This window comes from Culex pipiens, chromosome 1 (genome assembly GCF_016801865.2).
Source record: "Culex pipiens pallens isolate TS chromosome 1, TS_CPP_V2, whole genome shotgun sequence".
NCBI lineage: Eukaryota > Metazoa > Arthropoda > Insecta > Diptera > Culicidae > Culex > Culex pipiens.
Genome location: NC_068937.1, coordinates 128,917,404 through 128,937,587, shown reverse-complemented (window position 1 = coordinate 128,937,587; position 20,184 = coordinate 128,917,404). Strand labels below are relative to the sequence as shown.

At 38.3% G+C, this 20,184-nt stretch overlaps 1 protein-coding gene across 3 annotated transcripts in view; it reads left to right on the top strand.

The window, feature by feature from the left end:
- The first annotated feature begins 498 nt into the window (after window positions 1–498).
- The window catches only part of LOC120425364 (proline-rich protein 36-like), a 31,605-nt gene continuing 11,919 nt past the window's right edge, over window positions 499–20,184 (top strand). For 2 of the 3 annotated variants that reach the window (XM_039589870.2, XM_039589868.2), the window contains exon 1: window positions 5,247–5,649. The gene's annotated coding sequence lies outside the window, so the exon portion shown is untranslated. Of the gene's footprint in view, window positions 651–5,246; window positions 5,650–20,184 lie in introns of those variants that run through there. The other variant, XM_039589869.2, reaches the window with a different exon arrangement.

The following is a 20,184-nucleotide window of genomic DNA, read 5'->3' as shown; positions in this document are numbered from 1 at the left end:
TCACTCATTGCACTGTCAAAATAACTGATTGAGAAAGGGCTATTATTTACTGTTTTTAAGCGCGGTATATGAACGCACTTCGGAAGAAACGGGTCAAGAAAAAATTCAAATCCCGAGCTTTTTTTTAAAAAAAAGAACCATTAAACTATTGTCTTTCATATGTTTATAGGACCTAATAAAAAAAACTCTAGAAATGGGCAGCAGCGGCAACGAAAGGAAGCCAGAGAGGGTGAAGAAAAGCCCCAAGAAATCGGTCTCCCTCTGTCTCCCTCCTCTTGCAGTCCTCTTATAAAATAAACATATCTGTGGGTTTTAAAAAAAGGTCCAATTTGCCAAGTTTTAATTTCTTGCTGTTTTGTGTTTTTGAAACCGCTTTTAAAAAGCCCAAACTCCAAAAAGCAAAAAAAAAAAAATTCATGATAATAATATTGTATTTTACCCAATTCGGTATAGTTTTATGCGAATCGTGCATAACCTTCACTCACCTAGCTGTCAAAAAAGAGTGCCCCGTGTTGGTGCTGTGCGGCAGCTGCTGTTGAACCGAAAGTTTTTTCGCGAAATTTGGTGCAAAATCGTCTGGATTTTCCGGGAACAGAACACATTTGGCGGCCGGAACCAAATCTCCAGCGGGACCGCACGTGGAAGTTCATGTACGTATCGATAAATAGCGATGAAAGCACTTGTTTTTCCCGTTCTGAAGAGCTGCGCGAGTGACCGATTTTGCCATGTGAGTGGTTCGTTTGTTGAGTGAGTGACTTTGTTGACAAAGGCACCGAAAAAAAAAGTTGTTATGAAAAATTTTAATTAAAAAAAAAAAATGATAATTTTCATTTCAAAGATTTAGTATCGTTTTGAACTTGACAGAACATACAGTGTAATCCTGTAATTCAATGATATTTTGTACTGTGCCAACTGAGTGCCGCGTGCAAATTCGCGTCCATCGTCGCGTGTATACTTTTACGACCTCGGTCGCGTAAGCCGATTTTATGTTCTTACACCACGGTTTCGGCGATTTCCATGATCTCGCTCCGAGCGGCAGTAAATGTTCGCTTTTCTAGCCTGGCCGAATGGAGGCAGCAAGCAAAAAAAAAACCCTCGTGGCATAGGTGAATGGCCATCAAGCTGAAAAGAAACTTATTTTACAGTGTGATGAGATTCTTGCGCTGTTTGGGGGGAGATTGTCTACCAGACTGGATAAATTCTAACTGGTAGTGGATAATATTATGAAGGCTCGTGATTTCTCATATGTATTCAGATCGGATTTGTCTCTAGATATGACAACGCGACCTTCCTCAATGACATGCTTGCGTGCGTGCGTTTTGGAAAATCTTGTTCTCATAATTACCATAAATGAGTAGTTTCCTTTAGTATAATGACTTAAAATGGTAAACATTTATTTACACACTACATCAAACTCAGGCCGACCGGGTGAGAGGCAACCACGCTTACCCCTACACCACGGGTCCCGGCATATCTCATAAATGCTGTTGACTAATAGAGAGCATTTCAATTCTGCCAAACGAAGTATGACTCAATCTCTTCAGTGTTCTGTTTCTGCGATAGCTTAAAAAAATATACAAATATACGGACCATCTTCCAGATTTCCTATTTTGTTCTTAACGAAAGTCTTTCTGATATCAAAATTCTAAAATCAATCGTGAGCGTCAGTATTTTCTTTCCTGTTGAGAACACTTTTCAGATCATCGTAAAGATCAAAAATAAAGACCGCAAGAAAAACTTATATTTCTCAACATTTACACAATCAACCAAACAAAAAAAAAGCTGTAGAAGGTTTGCTTGTAAAATCGTTTTCAATTGCAATCTCGATTTTGCATCTTAGGGCCAATACGCACCTCCCAAGAAAAGGGGTCAAGAAATGGCTTTACGAACAACAGAACAATGGAAAGGAAACGATTTCTTGGGGGTTTACTTTACCCTCTCTGGATTGCTTTTGCTACTGCAGCTGTCCATTTGAATTTTGGCCGGTTCCTTACCAAGTGCGTATACCGCATTAAACTTAACTTGTTTTTATTTTTTCGCCATATCTTTGATGTACATGCCTGTGTAAAGAAGAAAAATTGCTGATTTTAGTGATTTTGCAACAAATCGCAAAAAGCTTTCAACAAAGTGCACACCTCAAACTATAGCAGAAAAAAACTATCTAAGACACATTCCCTAGTTTGCAACTCTGGAGTTTTTTTTTTGGTTTTTTTGGTGGTTTATAGGTCCTTTTTTTTAAAATAAAAACTCCAGAACTGTTCTAAAGTGTTCGAAAGCACCAAAGCGCAGTCGAGACATGAACTACTCTAGACTAGCGGGGTGAGGAGGGGTATGATCTTCAGTGTACAAATTTTTAGTGTGCTGTTATTATTTGCATTGGCGGAGAATTTCAAAGTTTAAAATATATTTTTTATAAAACATATACTAAAAAAAACTTATCTGACCGAAGCTATTTTCTGGCATGATAAAAGGCATTAAATGGAGAGGAGTGTTTTTAATCTTCTTCTTTCGTTGTCGCGTCATCCAAGAAATGGCCGTCATCCAACCAATTTGTACACTTCAAGGAGGTTTGTTTTTAAATTTGTGGAAATCTCGGATGAGTTTTCAAAAAGCCGTAAGAGCCATCGTGACCTCTGACACTATTTTTTGTTTTTCTCGAATATGAAACAAAATTTCATTTATTTTAAGTTTGGGGCACTTGAAGGACGTGTAGATGAACAATCTCGAGCATTTTTGATATTAGTTTTTCGTAAGTAGGTCGAATACCGATGCAAAAAGGACTCTGTTTACCAATGGCTCTTACGGCTTTTTGAAAACTAATCCGAGTAAATGTGCAGAAGATCATAAGTGCGTTATAAGATTATTTTGGTTTGCTTTTAAAATGGCCAGTTTTACGATTTTCATTTCACTGTCTAATGGAGTGGAGAGCGGTACAATATTGCCCTTACAGAGATAAATGTCTCAAGCCAACCTTTGATTTCTTAGCAGAGTGCGTACATTTTTCGTTGAATCGGTTATATTGTTCAATCTACATGACAAATTTCTACAAATCATTTTTTTTCCTTGGTGGTTTACTACTCAATTGTGCCGCTACAGCCAAAAAGCGAAAAAACTTTTTTTCCTGAAAAAAAAAAACACCGGTGACCGATTTATCTCTGGCCCCAGATTTTGCACCATCTAAAGTGTTATAGCTGTTGGTCACTATCGCTAGTAGCAACCACTCACTAATGTCTTATTTTAACTATAATCTATTTCAAAGGTTATGTTACAACTTATTCCCTTCTCCTATGTACCAGTAAACTCTTACCCCGTTTGAGTTAGTTAGCTGTTTAAAGGTTTTTTTTTTCAAAATTTGCCCCCAGTGCGCAGCAGGCTTAGCCGAATGGTTAAGCAGTCCGCTTTGTAAGCGGATGATCATGGGTTCAATTCCCATCTGCTCCAACCTTCCATCGGATGGGGAAGTAAAACGTCGGCACCGGCCTTGGTTGTTGTTAGGCCGTTAGGTGTGGAATAGGTGTGGGAATCGTCTCCCTGCCCGAACCCTAGGGTGAAAGGTTCCTTGGAGTAGAAAGAGCTTTAGTTGCCCTACCCGTTAAAGCCTTCGGGCCCAGAGCAAAATCGAGATTTTTACGTGTTTAGGCCAGTATGGAGATCGGAAGGAAAGGGGTCAAGAAACAGCTTCACGAACAGCAGAACAAAAAAGAGGGAGCGTTTTCTTGGGGCTTTTCTTCACCCTCTCTGGATTGCTTCCACTGCCGCTGCTGCCCATTTGAAATTTTTCTTGACCGATTCCTTCCGAATTTTGAATCCAAAAATTAGTGGTGCTCTGGAGTAATCATGGGCGTTAGAGGGTGAAGGCCTTCGGGCTCCTAGGTTCGAGCAGAAACTTACAATAAGACCACAAAAGACCTGGGGATCGTTAATGTGGATAGCTTGATTGTTTTTAACCACCTTCTATAATTATTATTTGCCTTTTTAGTTGAAACGATTGTGAAAAATACAGCCAAATTTAATTCTAGAAAGAATGATTTTTTTTTCAAAACGTTGGAATAAGCACATAAAACAAGTAAAATTTCTAAAGTTTTACTCTACAATTCTCTAAAATTTAATAGAGCATAATTGGCAAAGGGAGCGCGTGGTCGTAAAAAATAATCGGAGTGAAAAGTGATTTTTTTTGTGTGAGCCTTTTGTTTCGCATTTTTGTCGTGAATTGTGTGCTGCGAGGAGAAGATAACCCTCTGAAAATGCAGCATCATCAGTGCATAATTGGAATAGGGAGCGCGTGGTCGTAAAAAATATTCGGAGTGAAAAGTGATTTTTTGTGATTTTCAAAGCCCTTCCTATATCATCTTTGATCGGAAGGCACAGCGTCGGGTGGATTGTGTTTAAATTTTTCGTATAAGGTTTTATTTTTTGCGGTGAAAAGCCATTTCTATATAATGATCGAAAGACGCACTGACAATTTGGATCGTTGAGTTAATAGTGGAGCAAAATAACTGTGTGTGAGTAATTTTGTGTGTTAACTAGAAAGACCTTCCCATAGCATCGTTGCTCGGAAGGCTTGCCGACGGGTCTGTTATGAAAGTCCTCCCCATAGCGTCGTAGCTCGGGAGGCATCGAAAAGCCAATACCTTATCCTACTAACCCAAAAAAAATATTAATCACGTGATGCTTGAAGGAGATGCTGTGGATTCAACGGTCTCAAGCGGTATCAACAAGTATATAGCGAAAAACTATGTGCTTGATGAGTATGCAATTTCAACTATCGGACTAATATTCCTCCCTTTCGTTGAACTGCAGGCTTCTTGGGAGGGCGCCGGTATTGACTAATAAAGTAGAGATCTTCAGAGGTTAAACAGTGAACGGATGTTTAGAACGGATCATTTTTGATTCATTGTTTAACTTCAGCTGATCTGTCAATAACAGAGTAGCAGCTCTTGGCAGTCAACCATGCTCATGCTACAATTCTCTAAAATATAAAGAGTCCTTCTTTTCAGTGTTTTTTTAATGATTAAAAATTAGTAGAAAAATTATTTTTGGAGAATTTTTCAATTCAAAATACAAAGAAAATTTAACTGCGAAAACGTTTAAAAAAAATCTCAACAACTGGTTTGAGACGTTCAACGCAAAACCATTTCTTACCGTGCCAGCGCTGTCACGCGCGTGAGCACCCTCGAGCTGTCAAAAGGAACGCGCCCGCGTGAGTGACCTCTGGCGCGCCGTCCGTCACCCGCGTCACTCACGTCACACACAGCCACAAAAGTTTTGACAGCTCGCGGAGGAGGAAAATTTTCCAAAATCGAACGTCGTCAACATTTTTGGCAAAATTTGCCCCCACGCGCGTCCCAAAATGGAGTGAATTCGCGACCGCCCGGTGCAGTACAGGTCCGCGCAGCGTTCTACAGTGGATTCCGGCCGCGTCGTGACCGCGCCCGTCCGTCGCGAGCGATTCTTGTTTGGCCCGAGCTAGCGCGGTGCTGGTGGAGTAGAGGGGGTGTGAAGAGGGGGGAAGGGAGTGGAAAGCAGGCAGGCAGGAGTGGTCCAGGGACGGAATCGTAACAGTGCCCGACAACAGACGGGGTTTGGCTGGGCGATAACAATCGGAACCGATCCGTGGTTGGTCTGGCCGTTGTCGACGGAACAGTTTTGGTGAGAATTCTTGGAATGCTGGTTTTGGCATTTGCATTTTATCGATTGTTTTTGTTTCGTGTGTTTGAGAAAGGGAAGTTTCTTCCAGGAGAGGGATTACGACTAGTCACTGTTACTTGGGTAATTGTTTCAATTACTCAATACCTTTGTTGTTGTTGCTGCAATTTTTGTAACATTCAAAGTTGTTGCGTTTGTACTCAAATTTTAACAATTGAATATAAAGGCAGCTTGTTACACCTATTTAAAAACTAAACTTCTCCGGTTACAACAAGTTACAACCTTTGTTCGGTACCACACAAACAAGCTTCAAAGAACAGAGCCTCAAATTGCGCTGATAATTGCACAGATTCATTGTTTTTTGCCCTTTACCTCACTGCTGTAGTACGTACAAGCCCACATTTTTGCTGACAATTCAGCTCGTTCTGGTGTGCTCACCAGGCCGTGATTGCGCGATTCTCCAGTTGCCGCTTGCCACTGGGAACTCTTGCGCGTAGAGCGCACTGCTGAATCAAGAGTAGCGTGTTTTTTTGCATTTATTTAAGTAGCTATTTCTGCTGTGCGCGTCGTCGTCCACACTCTCTAGGGTTTGTGTGGTCGGCGTTTGCTCGCACTCGCTGTTGATTCTGGGAAGGAAAAAGTTCTTTTAGATGATGTGGGAAAGGAGAAATTATAGTTACGCTCGATTGGGTGTTTGTAAGAGTGGTTCAATGTGGCTCAAACAATTAAAAACTCATGACCCTAGAGATCGTGTTCTAGAGAATAACTTAGCCAAAGAGCAAGAAGATATTTGTCCACTCTAAAGAATGGCACATGGTTTTTGATTTTTAGACTTAATTCCGTTGATTAAGTGATCTTGTGAAACTTTCTAAAGTTTCGTTTTACGAAAAACTGTGAATTCGAGAAAAACGGGATGTCCACATATCCTACCTTCGCTCTTGATTCTGTGAAATGTGATCCGTTCACAGAAACATTGTCTCTGCGGTTAAGGCAACGCAGTAGGCCTGGCCGCTTTATTGATTGTGTTACATTTTAAGGGATTCTTGGATGTACAGTTATTCCGAAAATTCATCGATTTTGTATTTTCCTTTGTCAAAAGAAGCAATTTTGCACTATTCGAAAATTTGTTTCTTCTGCTCGAATCGGCATTGGCAATGGTATGTCCACTCACATTTCCTCCCCTGTAGATTCTGTGAAATGTGATTCGTCCGCAGAGAGGAGTAAATGCAACGCAGCAGGTCTGGCCGCATTAAGGAGTGTAATACAGCTCGGGGATGCTCGAATGTACTGCAAACATTAATATTGACAAGAAAGAACATGGCGCGTAATCTAACCATATCTTCTTCCAGGATCCTTTGTTCGGACTGACTGTTCGAATTTTGGCTGATTTTAGCGTGACGTACTTTATGGATGAAGTCTTATGGATTTAAGCTCTCTTGGGCGCATTTGAAAGGGGATTTGCTGAACCTGAACCAGTTCCATACCAAATTTCAATTTATCCATTTTTTAGGGGACTCGGAATATGTTTTCACCTGATCAGGTTGTTTTCAAATAAAAATTCGGTGGAGAATTGAAATGTTAAATTCGTTAATTTATCCAAAAAAAAAATACATTTTTCGCCAAATTCCAAAACTATTTCTTTGGCATTTTATTTAGTTTTTTTTTTCTCCATATCATAATCCAGACCATAATCAAGCTTCTGAAAAAAATTTGACCTCAATTGGATTTACCGTTCAGGTTTTAGAACTAGGGCGTCCAATTTTCCCGGGTTTCGAAATTCCCGGGAAACGGGAAAAATATTTTCGGAATCCCGGGAAATGTTTGGACCAGTCATAAAATCTATGTTTTTACCATTTTGGTTATGTTCTTCAAGCTTAAAATCATAGAATTAACTCAATATTATTAATTGATGATAGTGTACAATTCAATCTCAACAAGGGCGAAAATTTTTAGATAGTTTACAAGAAATTAAACATTTTTTTCCGTGTTATGGTTTGATTTTTATATGAACCACAATTTTCAATTCAATGTGATTAAAATAAATATTTTATTTCTTTATGTATTTTAATTTCTTTTATGTATTTTTTATATAGAAAAGCTTATTTTCTTTAAATGTCCAAAAATAACAAGAAGCGACAACATTATTTGTGATACCAGTCAATGTATAATTTTAGATAAGTTTTAAATTATGTTTTATCATCTTTACGTTACTAGCACCAACTGGGGCAAATCGGGACTACAGTATGAAAAGGCACAAGAGATATTTGAGCAATAAATTTGGAAATCAGTGTACATACTGATTGTTCTGTTCTGTTCCTGTTTTAACCAAAGTCAATATGCAAAAATGGCTAAAATAGCTGTCTTAACTCGATACATGTGTCCTAATTTGCACCAAATGCCGGTGTTTGATAAAAAAAATATTTAATATGATATTTTTTTTTTAATTTAAAATCATACATTTACGTACATATAACACCCAGTCTTTGGAAAATAAATAAAATTAAATAGAAAATATTTCAAGCGCTAGGCATTTTGCGGATCTATAAATTCAATTTTAAAAAATTTCCCTAGCAGGCCAAGTGCGAATGATGCTGATGATACCTCTTCAGTTGACGCTCAGGCGAGGAACATCCTGGAAGGAGCGTCACTGACTACGTCCGTAGTCCTGTTAGATCATACTTGATCAAGACAGTATAGCTCTGGTTCCTTGCAAGTGTCCTATTTTCTTACCTCCACGTTGGCTTGGTTTTCATGATGACCTAGCTGGTGGCCTGTGGAAACGGATCGTAAACCTTTGACCACAGTGGGTCAAAGTCGAGACGGCTAAAAGAAAGGGGCGCGACAATGTGGGAAAGGGAAGTAATTTGTGATTGTAGACGGTATTGTTTTGATTCGCAGTATGTTGAGTCAACTGCTGTGGATGTACCTGAAACATCGCACAACGGGGTTTCTCTTCTCTTCATTCTCAGCTACCACCTATCTTCTGTTTATTTTGTTTCACTGATTTTCTAACGCGGCTCTGTTTACTATCCTCCATTTCGATTTTACTCATTTGATTCTCTTATTTCTCAACGCTTTTTCACTCTATTTTACCAATTGATGCTGCTGTAACATACTTTCTGCTTTCCCTGCTTTCCCCCTTCCCAACCAATCAATCAATCAATCAATCAATCAATCCTTAATTTGGCAGTAAATTTTGTTTATCATGTGCCTTTTCTTTATTTGTCTATTTGAATAATTCAATATTCATTTTGGGCCAATATTCAAATTTGGGCCTATAAATTGCCCTCAATACAATCTAAGCTTGTTTTTTTACCTCTATTTATTAATTATTGTTAATTTCTTTATCTACTTTATAAATTACTATCTTTCTTTTACTATTGATTCTTCAAATAGTATATTTCTTTCACTGTCCATTGTTTTCAATCTTTACCCTTTTCTTCAAACAAATGAGGTTCGAGCCCTTACTCATTTTTTGGAGTGATCAAAGAATTAACACAAATATTACTATTGTACTTTTGAAAAACTTTTATAAAATGCTTAGGACCAAAATTGTAACAAAACACCGCGACAAAAGAAATAGCAACAGATTAACACGACTCAACACTAGGAAAGATTTCAGGAGAAAACAAAACACAGTAAATAACAACTAGTTTTTGAATTCAAACTAAAAATAAAACAGTTTTTGCTTTAATGAAAGTTGTTAGGCACACTATAAATGGTTAGGCGCTTATACTTACATCAAACCCTACGTAATGTACCACCCCCGGCCGAGTTAAAATGCGTAACCGGAAAAGAAGGTGTGCATGCCTGGCACGAACACTCAAAGCGTGTTCTAGCGTGCTGCTCGTACTGACTCAGAGCAAGGGTGAGATGTAGGTGTAAGGGCAGTGCGTGTTCGTCGGGAACCTAGTGCATAAGATCGGTCAAGGCCCGTTCTTACACTGAAAATTGCGAATTGCGAATTGCGAATTTTAAAAAATTTCCCTTATAAGCCAAATTAATGCTGATATATGCCGAATACAAATTTTAATGCTTTAAAATTCTTATCGTACTCTGGTTCCTTGCGAGTGTCCTATTTTCTTACCTCCACGTTGGCTTGGTTTTCATGATGACCTAGCTGGTGGCCTGTGGAAACGGATCGTAAACCTTTGACCACCGCGGGTGAGAGTCGAGACGGCTAAAAGAAAGGGGCGCGACAATGTGGGAAAGGGAAGTAATTTGTGATTGTAGACGGTATTGTTTTGATTCGCAGTATGTTGAGTCAACTGCTGTGGATGTACCTGAAACATCGCACAACGGGGTTTCTCTTCTCTTCATTCACAGCTACCACCTATCTCCTATTTTTATTTTTGCTCTACTGATTCCCACTTTTTCACTGATTCTTCTATTTAATATCCAACATTTGATTTAAATTTTACTAACTTTTGATTCTCTTATCTCTCAAAGCTTTTCCACCCTTTTTTTACCAATTGATACTGCTGTAACAAACTGTTTTGTTTGTTTTTTTCCCCTAAAAATATACTTTTCCTTAATGTACTAGTAATATCAAGTCTATTTATCATTCGCCTAATCTTTTTTGATTTTATTGCGAATTTATTTATTTGAATAATTCTTTATCTGTGCTATAAATTATCATTACTTTAATCTAAGCTTGTTTTGTATCTCTATTTATTAACTATTGTCTAATTTTACATCTAATACATCTAGCTTCTCATTTTTATTCTTCAAAATACGCTTATCATTCTCTTACTATTGATACTTGATTTTTATAAAACAAATTCTCTTTTACTGTCAATTGTTTTCAATCTACACCCTTTTTTCAAACAAGTTAGGTTTGAGCCCACACTCAATTTATGGAATGGTTAAAGGATTAACACAAATATTACTATTGTATTTATTGGTAAACTTTTATAACATGCTTAGGACCAAAAATTGTAACAAAACACCGCGACAAAAGGAATAGCAACAGATAAACACGATTCAACATTAGGGAATATTTCAGGAGAAAACAATACACAGTAAATAACAATAAGTTTTTGAATTCAAACTAAAAATAAAACAGTTTTTGCTTTAATGAAAGTTGATAGGCACACTATAAATGGTTAGGCGCTTATACTTACATCAAACCCTACGTAATGTACCACCCCCGGCCGAGTTAAAATGCGTAACCGGAAAAGAAGGTGTGCATGCCTGGCATGAACACTCAAAGCGTGTTCTAGCGTGCTGCTCGTACTGACTCAGAGCAAGGGTGAGATGTAGGTGTAAGGGCAGTGCGTGTTCGTCGGGAACCTGGTGCATAAGATCGGTCAAGGCCCGTTCTTACACTGAAAATTGCGAATTGCGAATTGCGATTATCTCCGGACTGGCTGAACCGTTTTGGATCGCTTTGGTCTCATTCGATCCGTCTTGGGGTCCCACGTAATTCAAAAGTTATGCCAAAAAACGATTTTTGCTAAACTTCGGAAGATTGTAAAAAGGGTGGTTTTTGTAAGAAAACGTGTCATGCTGTAAATTGTTAGAAAGGTAATTAAAAGACCTTTCCAACGCGTTTAAAAAATTTAAAAGTTATGAACACTTAAGTGATATTTATACACTTTTTTGAGGCCGGATCTCAAATATTTTGATGAAAAAGTTGTCCAGGTCTATCATGCGTCCCATCGTTGGATATGTAATCAAAATACCTTTTCAACAAGCCCAAAAGAGTGAAGATCCGACAACCCTATCATAAGTTATAAGTACTTTAGTGTTTCTAATACACTTTTTTGAGGCCGGATCTCAGATATTTTGATAAAAAATAAGTGTTATTTATACTATTATACACTTTTTGAGGCTGTGTAGTGTGTTCACTGTATGAATGCGAGGAAGGCACCAAGACATGCGTCGGCTCGTCGGCTCGGTTTCGTGTCTGGCATGAACCCAACGTATGAGCCACGTTTGCGTTTGTCGTAGTGAAGACGCACCGAGCGCTCAGTATCAGTATGCTTCCCAATCCCAAAAACTCCCAAATGCATACTACATAATTTTCTGGCTTGCTTATCAAAAGCTCTCAATTTTGCCTAACGCCTAAATTTCTCTTCAGTGAAGCTTTCAAGAACTTTTAAGCTGCTTTCCCTTTACATCGTTACATTTTGAAACCACTTTAACGCTCTGGAGCAAGACGGAATTATTTTGTTTTCTCGTTAATTGTTGTTATTTTGAAAAGTGATAAAACACTCAGAGAATACGAACAATTTATCGACTGGCAGAAAACATTACGAACTTCGCAAATTGTGAGCGAATTCTCTGCCTCAAAAATAAGTTGTTCTGATTTTGAGAATCGAAAATGTGCTTGTGTGCGACTACAGCAAAAAACGATACTTAATCCACCTATAAGGTGGTTGGAGCCTTCCTCACACTGTTACTTGTGTTCTATGTTTATGCGTGCTACAATTTTTAGATATGCATTAGAATGTAACAAAATGAGTCAAATTAGCAGGCATTTGAGGACATGATCCCCTAGGTGTTCTGAGTCTGAATCCCAAATATGTGCTTGATTGGTTGCGACAGGACCTTGTGCTTTGACTTTGAAGTTTAAATGGAATTTAACCCGTAAAGTCGATGCGTTTTGTTTTTTACCAATTTTGAGCCCCTTAACAGTTTTTGCATTTTTCAAAAACCTTACGATTTCATAGTTCGTGTTCCAGGGAACATCTAAAAATGAACCTATAAACATATAAAAGACAACAGCTTATAGGACCTTTAAAAAAGAAGTCTGGAACTTTGCCGGAGAGTGCGAAACGATTTGTACACTATTAAGAATGTTTCAGAATTTATAACACCGCCGTTGAACAAGGTTCAGAGAAGGCGTCGCGACGCTCATGCAACCAAGAAAGCTGATGGTTGCCAGAATGGTTGGCTGATGGTTGATTGTGATAAATGTCTTATACACAGCTGAAAGAATCCCACAAAACTCTGTACTGCACTTACAAAACTACTGTTGGTCCATAAACTAAAGAAAAAACTGAATTGAATTGAAATTTTCTTACTCTTCGACAAAGGTGTACAACCTCCGTTAGATTAGTCCGTGCCCACCGGCAATTTAACCAGGTTGAGGTCGTTGTAGGCAAGCTTGGCGTTGGTGGCGGCCGCATCAGCAGCTTTGGCCTGCTCCTCCGTCCACTTTCGCTTCTCGGATTCCGCTTTTTGCGTTTGATTTACACTTCTTCCTCCCGCGCGCTTGGGCTTTTCCGCTTCGGCCGCCTCGTTGTGTTTTTGTCGTGGTTCTCCAGCAGAAGGGCGTTTACGTTGAGGTTGATCAGCTTCACGCCGTCGTACATGTAGGGCTTGCTCTCAAACAGTTTGGCGGACCTCAAGTCTTGCAGGTGCTTGATCAACAGTCCAGAATTTTTTTGCGGTCATCGAGTAGACCGGTAGGTTGCGGATGAAACCTGTGGCACCTGTGTTGTGCTTTTGTCCTGGTAAGCTGGCACTTTCCTTCGACGTCCTTGAGGGTGGCCTTTATGGTGCGAACCTGCTGATCGCAAGGAATCACTTAACCGGTTTGCCGGTCGCGCTAAACTGCTGTTTGATGTTGTTCACCAAACTCGGCAATTGCTTCCGGACGCTTACCTCCGCGACCGTCTTGAAGCTCGCGTAAACCGTATTTACCGCGGTCTGATTTTCGTCGTGCATCCGAGTCCGAGCGACCTCCGCGTTCCGCCAGCAGCCACCAGATTGACCTGCATCCGGCTGAGCTCTCCAATCAAAGCCAATCGGAGAAGTCCGTCTGCACTCACGCTGGAACCAGACCAGATAAATAAAAAGTTCAATTTTAAACAAAACCTTGGCGAGTTGGACCAACCAAAGGAAAAAACCCACTTTGTTTATTTTTGTCTGAAAAACACAGGGTGATTCTGAAAAAAATAAAGTTCAATGACAGACGTTGGTCGACCAATAGAGCTGTGCCCTGCTACACCATTCTGTTTTATCCCAGTCACGGCGTTCTGGCAGAATTCGGGCAAAATTCTAACCAAGTGAATGATGTACCGCAGTACCAGTACAGAACGGACTCGTTAATTGGGTCCTAAAATGAAGCTTAGATTGCTGATATTATTGTTTACAGCGATAAAGCTAATTTTTCTGAGTACAATGACCCTTTGTACGACCACAAAGAGTTTAAAATGGATTTTTAAATCAATTTTGAAAAATTAACCTCGCGGTCCTTCTTGACAGAAAAGCTCCTACTTGAATGCTCGTTCCAAGGGGACCATAGTTGATCCATCGAAAAAATGTTGTCTTGTTAAAAAAAATGCATTAGAATGAAAAAAAGTGATCAGAAATGGTTTTTTTTTCATAAAATTATTTTTATTAGGTCCTTTTCGGTACTTGGACCTGGTTAGGACCGAGTCGGCTTTTGTAATTACATTTGACTTAATAATTACAGAGGATCTTGTGTGTAAATGTTAGTGGGAGGGGAGCCGATTACCCGCGGCCTACTCGGGGTTAGTAGGGAAGGGATTGATGTTAACGACAAGGCGTGGGAAGGGAAGGGGGATTGTGTAGGGGTCTTGGTTGGCTCTGCTGGCCTTTGCGTTTTGTCCTCAGCCGCAACTCGGTGTCCAGCTGCTGGGGCGTTCTTGCTTTGCTTCCGGTGCAACCAGAAACGACGGCTTTGTGTGAAGGCGAGTTATACTAACTGAAGGAAAACTAACTGAAGGAAAACTAACTGGAAGAAAAACTAAATAGATATATTGGAATCTTAGGGGAACTGATAATCAGAAATGGTTATTAATCGTGTTTTTTTACCGTTGTACATAAAAATTTACATAGGGCTTTAGTACCCAATTGGGTCCTAAAATTAAGTTTAGATTGCTGATATTATTGTTCACAACGATAAAGCTTATTTTTTTGAGTACAATGACCCTTTGTACGACCACAAAGAGTTTAAAATGGATTTTTAAATCAATTTTGAAAAATTAACCTCGCGGTCCTTCTTGACAGAAAAGGTCCTACTTAACAGCTTGTTCCAAGAGGACCATAGTTGATCCAACGAAAAAATGTTGTCTAGTCAACAACTTTTTTTTTTGCATAAAAATAAAAAAAAGTGATCGGAAATCGTTTTTAATTCTCGATTAAATTTTCAAAAGGCCCTATCTGCATAGGAAACCCATGAGGGATAGTTTGTTTTGAAAATTTAATCTAGAATTGTGTTTTTTACCGTTGTACATAAAAATTTACACAGGGCTTTAATACCCAATTCGCCGCTTTCGGCAGGCATGTCAGATTTTGAAGATTTTCGGGCACATCACAAAAACGCAAATGAGTTTAACTTGATGGCAAAATAATATTTTACAAATCAGTTTTTGGCAAAAGAAGCAAAACATCTTTTTCAAAACATCTTTTTAGTGAGTAATTCATTTGATTGAAAATCATCGAATAACAATACAACAATACGAAACAATACGTTTGAGCATTGAGCCTGTGCTAGAAAATCTTCAAATGTGGCATCCCTGGCTTTCGGCCGACTCATCGGCCAACGAGTCGGCTGACCGGGCAATAGACTTCTGTGGAAACTTTACATAAAAATAGGAATTGTATTGTTAATTTGGTTTTGGTTAACCTTGGTGGATTTTCTTCAAATGATTCGAACTGTCAAAAATCCACCAAAGCATCTGCCACATTGATTACACAAAAAAACTGTGGTAGAAAAGTATCCACCGCGATCTACCACGATCAATGTTTGACTGCGGTAACCAAAATCAAATAAACAATAAAACTCGGTTGCCGAAATCAGTCGACGAAATCTGATGGAATCGGTTATTGAAACAATCGGTTCTTAACCAATTTAGTCTGTGAGCAAAAAAAAAAAATCTTACTCAACTCGATTTGATCGAGATTTAAAAATCTTCAGAATTTTGGAAAATTTTCGATGTTTAATATCGCAAAAAGTTTTTTTTTTTCGCTTAAATTTTTGTTTTTGTCAAATCTTACATTTTTTGAAAACTAATGGTTGCAAAACAACTAAACTACTGTAAAATGCATTTTAAAACACTTTTTGCGTCCAAATGTTGAGGCTATAACTTGTTATTTAAATTTTAATATTTTTATTTTTTTAAAAAACATGGGAAAACAGCTGCCTAAACCCCTACATACATTTTAATTTACAACGGTAATTCGCAATTCGCAATTTTCAGTGTAAGAACGGGCCTTGACCGATCTTATGCACTAGGTTCCCGACGAACACGCACTGCCCTTACACCTACATCTCACCCTTGCTCTGAGTCAATACGAGCAACACGCTAGAACACGCTTTGAGTGTTCGTGCCAGGCATGCACACCTTCTTTTCCGGTTACGCATTTTAACTCGGCCGGGGGTGGTACATTACGTAGGGTTTGATGTAAGTATAAGCGCCTAACCATCTATAGTGTGCCTATCAACTTTCATTAAAGCAAAAACTGTTTTATTTTTAGTTTTAATTCAAAAACAAGTTGTTATTTTACTGTGTATTGTTTTCTCCTGAAATCTTTCCTAGTGTTGTGTCGTGTTTATATGTTGCTATTTCTTTTGTCGCGATGTTTTGTTACAATTTTTGGTCCTAAGCATGTTATAAAAGTTTACCAAAAGTACAATTGTAATATTTGTGTTAATCCTTTAACCATTCCTTAAATTGAATAAGGGCTCAAACCTCACTTGTTTGAAAAAAGGGTGAAGATTGAAAACAATAGACAGTAAAAGAGAATTTATTTTATAAAAATCAAGAATCAATAGTAAGAGAATGATGATCGTATTTTAAAGAATAAAAATGAGAAGCTAGATGTATTAGATGTATAATTAGACAATAGGTAATAAATAGAGATACAAAAAAAGCTTAGATTACAGTAATGATAATTTATAGGACAGATAAAGAATTATTTAAATAAATAAATTCGAAATAAAATCAAATTAGGCAAATGATAAATAGACTTGATATTACTAGTACATTAAGGAAAAGTAAATTTTTAAGGAAAAAAAAACAAAACAAAGTTCGTTACAGCAGTATCAGTTGGTAAAAAGGAGTGGAAAAGCTTTGAGAGATAAGAGAATCAAAAGTTAGTAAAATCAAAATCAAATGATGGATATTAAATAGAACAATCAGTGAAGAATTGAGAATCAGTAGAGCAAAATAAAAATAGGAGATAGGTGGTAGCTGAGAATGAAGAGACGAGAAACCCCGTTGTGCGATGTTTCAGGTACATCCACAGCAGTTGACTCAACATACTGCGAATCAAAACAATACCGTCTACAATCACAAATTACTTTCCTTTCCCACATTGTCGCGCCCCTTTCTTTTAGCCGTCTCGACTCTGACCCGCGGTGGTCAAAGGTTTACGATCCGTTTCCACAGGCCACCAGCTAGGTCATCATGAAAACCAAGCCAACGTGGAGGTAAGAAAATAGGACACTCGCAAGGAACCAGAGCTATACTGTTCTGATCAAGATAATTCGGATGATCAAACAGAACTACGGATGTAGTTAGTTGCGCTCCTTCCAGGATGTTCCTTACGCCCACTGAGAATTTTGGCTCGAGCCTCGAGTCGATCTGGCTCGAGATCGAGCCTGAATCGAGTCGAGGCTCGAGCCAAAATTCTCAGTGGGCGTGGACGTCAACCGAAGAGCACGCAACAAGGTCAGTGCCATTGCATGCTCTTAGGTATCAATCCTTGGCCTGCAATTTACAACGGTAATAAAAACAAAATTTAAACCTATTTCTTATAACTTTTTGTCATTTCAAAACAAACAAATAAATTGAAAAGACAACATTATTTTGATGGATAAACTATGGTCCCCTTGCAACGAGCTGTCAAGTAGAACCTTTTCTGCCAAGAAGAGCCGCGAAGTAAATTTTTCAAAATTGATTTCAAAATCCTTTACAAAACCATTGTGGTCGTGCAAAGTGTCATTGTATTGTCCGTTTCTTTCAAAGGTACACGATGCGCAGCATTTCAGAATATGCCATAGGCATTGTTGCCAGCGATTTTCTGTACTTTTGATGCAATTAAAAACATACCTGCCAACAATGCCAGGCGATTCGAAGAAGAAGATCAACAAGAACAAAACGTGCAGTATGGGATTTGACAGCGCGCATTTGCCGAAAGTGCGGCACGTCGTTCCGAGGCTGGTTTGCCGCGTGTCTTTTTCGGGAATACGCGCAATACTCAGAAAAACAAGCTTTATCGTTGTGTACAGTAATATTACAAATTTGAGCTTAATTTTAGGACCCAATTCGCTCGCTGACGTAAGTTTGATTTACTCAGCATTTGTTTTTGATTAAAAACCAGTTTTCTTTGAGTTATCCTATGTTGAATCACAGACAAACAGACGTGACTCTTCATACAAATTATTTTTGAAATCCATCGTCCTTCATCAAACCACCATATAACGACGACGCCAGCGCTGCCTAGTGGGCTGATGCCGAAGCGCTGCCCAAACATACCAATACAAACCCATTACTGTCCTGTGTCATGTCAGTGTATGCTTGAGACAATCAAGCCTTGACGATTGTAAACATCAACAGCTGATTGAAATAATTTTGTTGTTGCTGATCGTCAGTACTCAATGAAATAAAAATTAAAATTAATACCGACGGCCGAATATGACGGTGGGTCGATTCCGTTTTCAATGGCAGAACCTCATGAGCCAAATCATGCGGCAGCACCAGCAACGACGCACCACAACCGCAACGGCAGAAACCAAACCACTGGCCCTCCCCGTTACTTCCAAGTTCTGTCCAACATCCCTTCTCCACCAAAACCTCGAACCATTACACCTGACACCATCATCAACCAGATACAAGAGGTCACGAAAACACCAGTAGAAAAAAACGTTACTTAATCCACCTTAAGGTGGTTGCTGCAGCCGGACCCTAAGATGACAGTTTTCGTGAGATGCGCGTATTCACCGGCACCTTAGGGAGGCGACCTATGGAAAGTTAACATTAACCTTAACATGTTAACATAAAGTTGAGAATGAAATTGCCCCAGATTTCTGTAGTTGTTTTAATTAGCATTTGATTTTGATTAAAAAGTAGTCTTCTTTGGGTTATCCAATTTTGAATACTACGGCACAGCTCTATTCGTCGATCATCGACTTCCATTTCACAAGTATTTTTTTTTTTTTGGATCACCCTGTGCATTTGAATTTGAAAACAAAAACAAATTAAGAAAGAAAAAACAGTGAGGTTAGAAAAATCAGCTGAATTCTTAAGTGCTCGTAACTTTGGATAGGTAAGTCCGATCACTTTTTTTTTTAATCCACCTAAAAGGTCTTCTCACATGCTTTCTAAAAATATATAACATGTGAGGGTTTCATGAAAAAAACACCCTTTTTACCATAATTTTAATTTAGTATGAAACAGTTTTTTTAGCATAACTTTTTAAATACATGATAACACTGTATGAATTTAAATAGCAAGGTAGGGGACGTAAAGACGGATCTATTAAAACCTTTCCGGCCAAAATCGGTTGAGCCTGTGACGAGATATTCCAGTGACATTGATTTGGTACACATGTCTACATACAGCCAAACACACAGACATTTGCTCAGCTGGTGATTCTGAGTCGATATGTACAAATGAAGGTAGGTCTAGGAGGTCTAATTAAAAAGTTCATTTTCCGAGTGATTTTATAGCCTTTCCTCAGTAAAGTGAGGAAGGCAAAACAGCGCTTTTCAGTTATGTGAAAAAATCGGGTTGGTTTTTGAATTGGTTCAATTTTTTGAAAAAAAAAAAAAAAGATCAGCCGCCGTTATCTTCATTTTGTAAGAAAGGCTCTATCTCACCCCTGGTGGGATTAAATCGGGTTTTAGCTTAAATGTGCAGTGTCGTTTGAATAGCCCAGCAAATTTTGCAGATTTTCGAATACTCAAATGTCCATTTTGTATTACCAGCCCGCAAAATTATATTAACGTGGTGATTATTGCATTCGATCGTAATATTACGATCGTAATTTCTCGACTCACGATCGAGATTTCTCGATAGTAAGATTACAACTTACCATCGACAAATCTCGACCTACCATCGACAAATTACGACTTACCATCGAGAAATTACGATCGTAATTTTACTATTGAGAAATCCTGATCGTGGATCGAGAAATTACGATCGTTATTTGTAATACCATTTTTATGAATATTTTTTTTTATTTGAACGAAAAATTTTAAAATTTCAAAAATTTAAAATTGTCAAAAATTTTAAAAAATTCAAAAAATTTCAAAAATTTTAAAAATTTAAAATTATAAAAAACTTTAAATAAAATCCAATCCAATCATATAACTTTTCAAAATTTCAAAAAAGTATCAATGGCGAAAGAAGATCTGCTATACTTAGGACGTGGTTTTCAAACTTGGTAAGGGCGTTTATAAAACATTAGCAAAAGAAACAGAACACTTAAAATAAAGATAGGTACAGTCCACACTCGATTATCCGAAGGCCTCGCAAAAATTTCACTTCGGATAATCGAAACTTCGGATAATCGAATCACGAAAAAACATTTTTTTTTCGTTGTTCAATTTTTGATTGT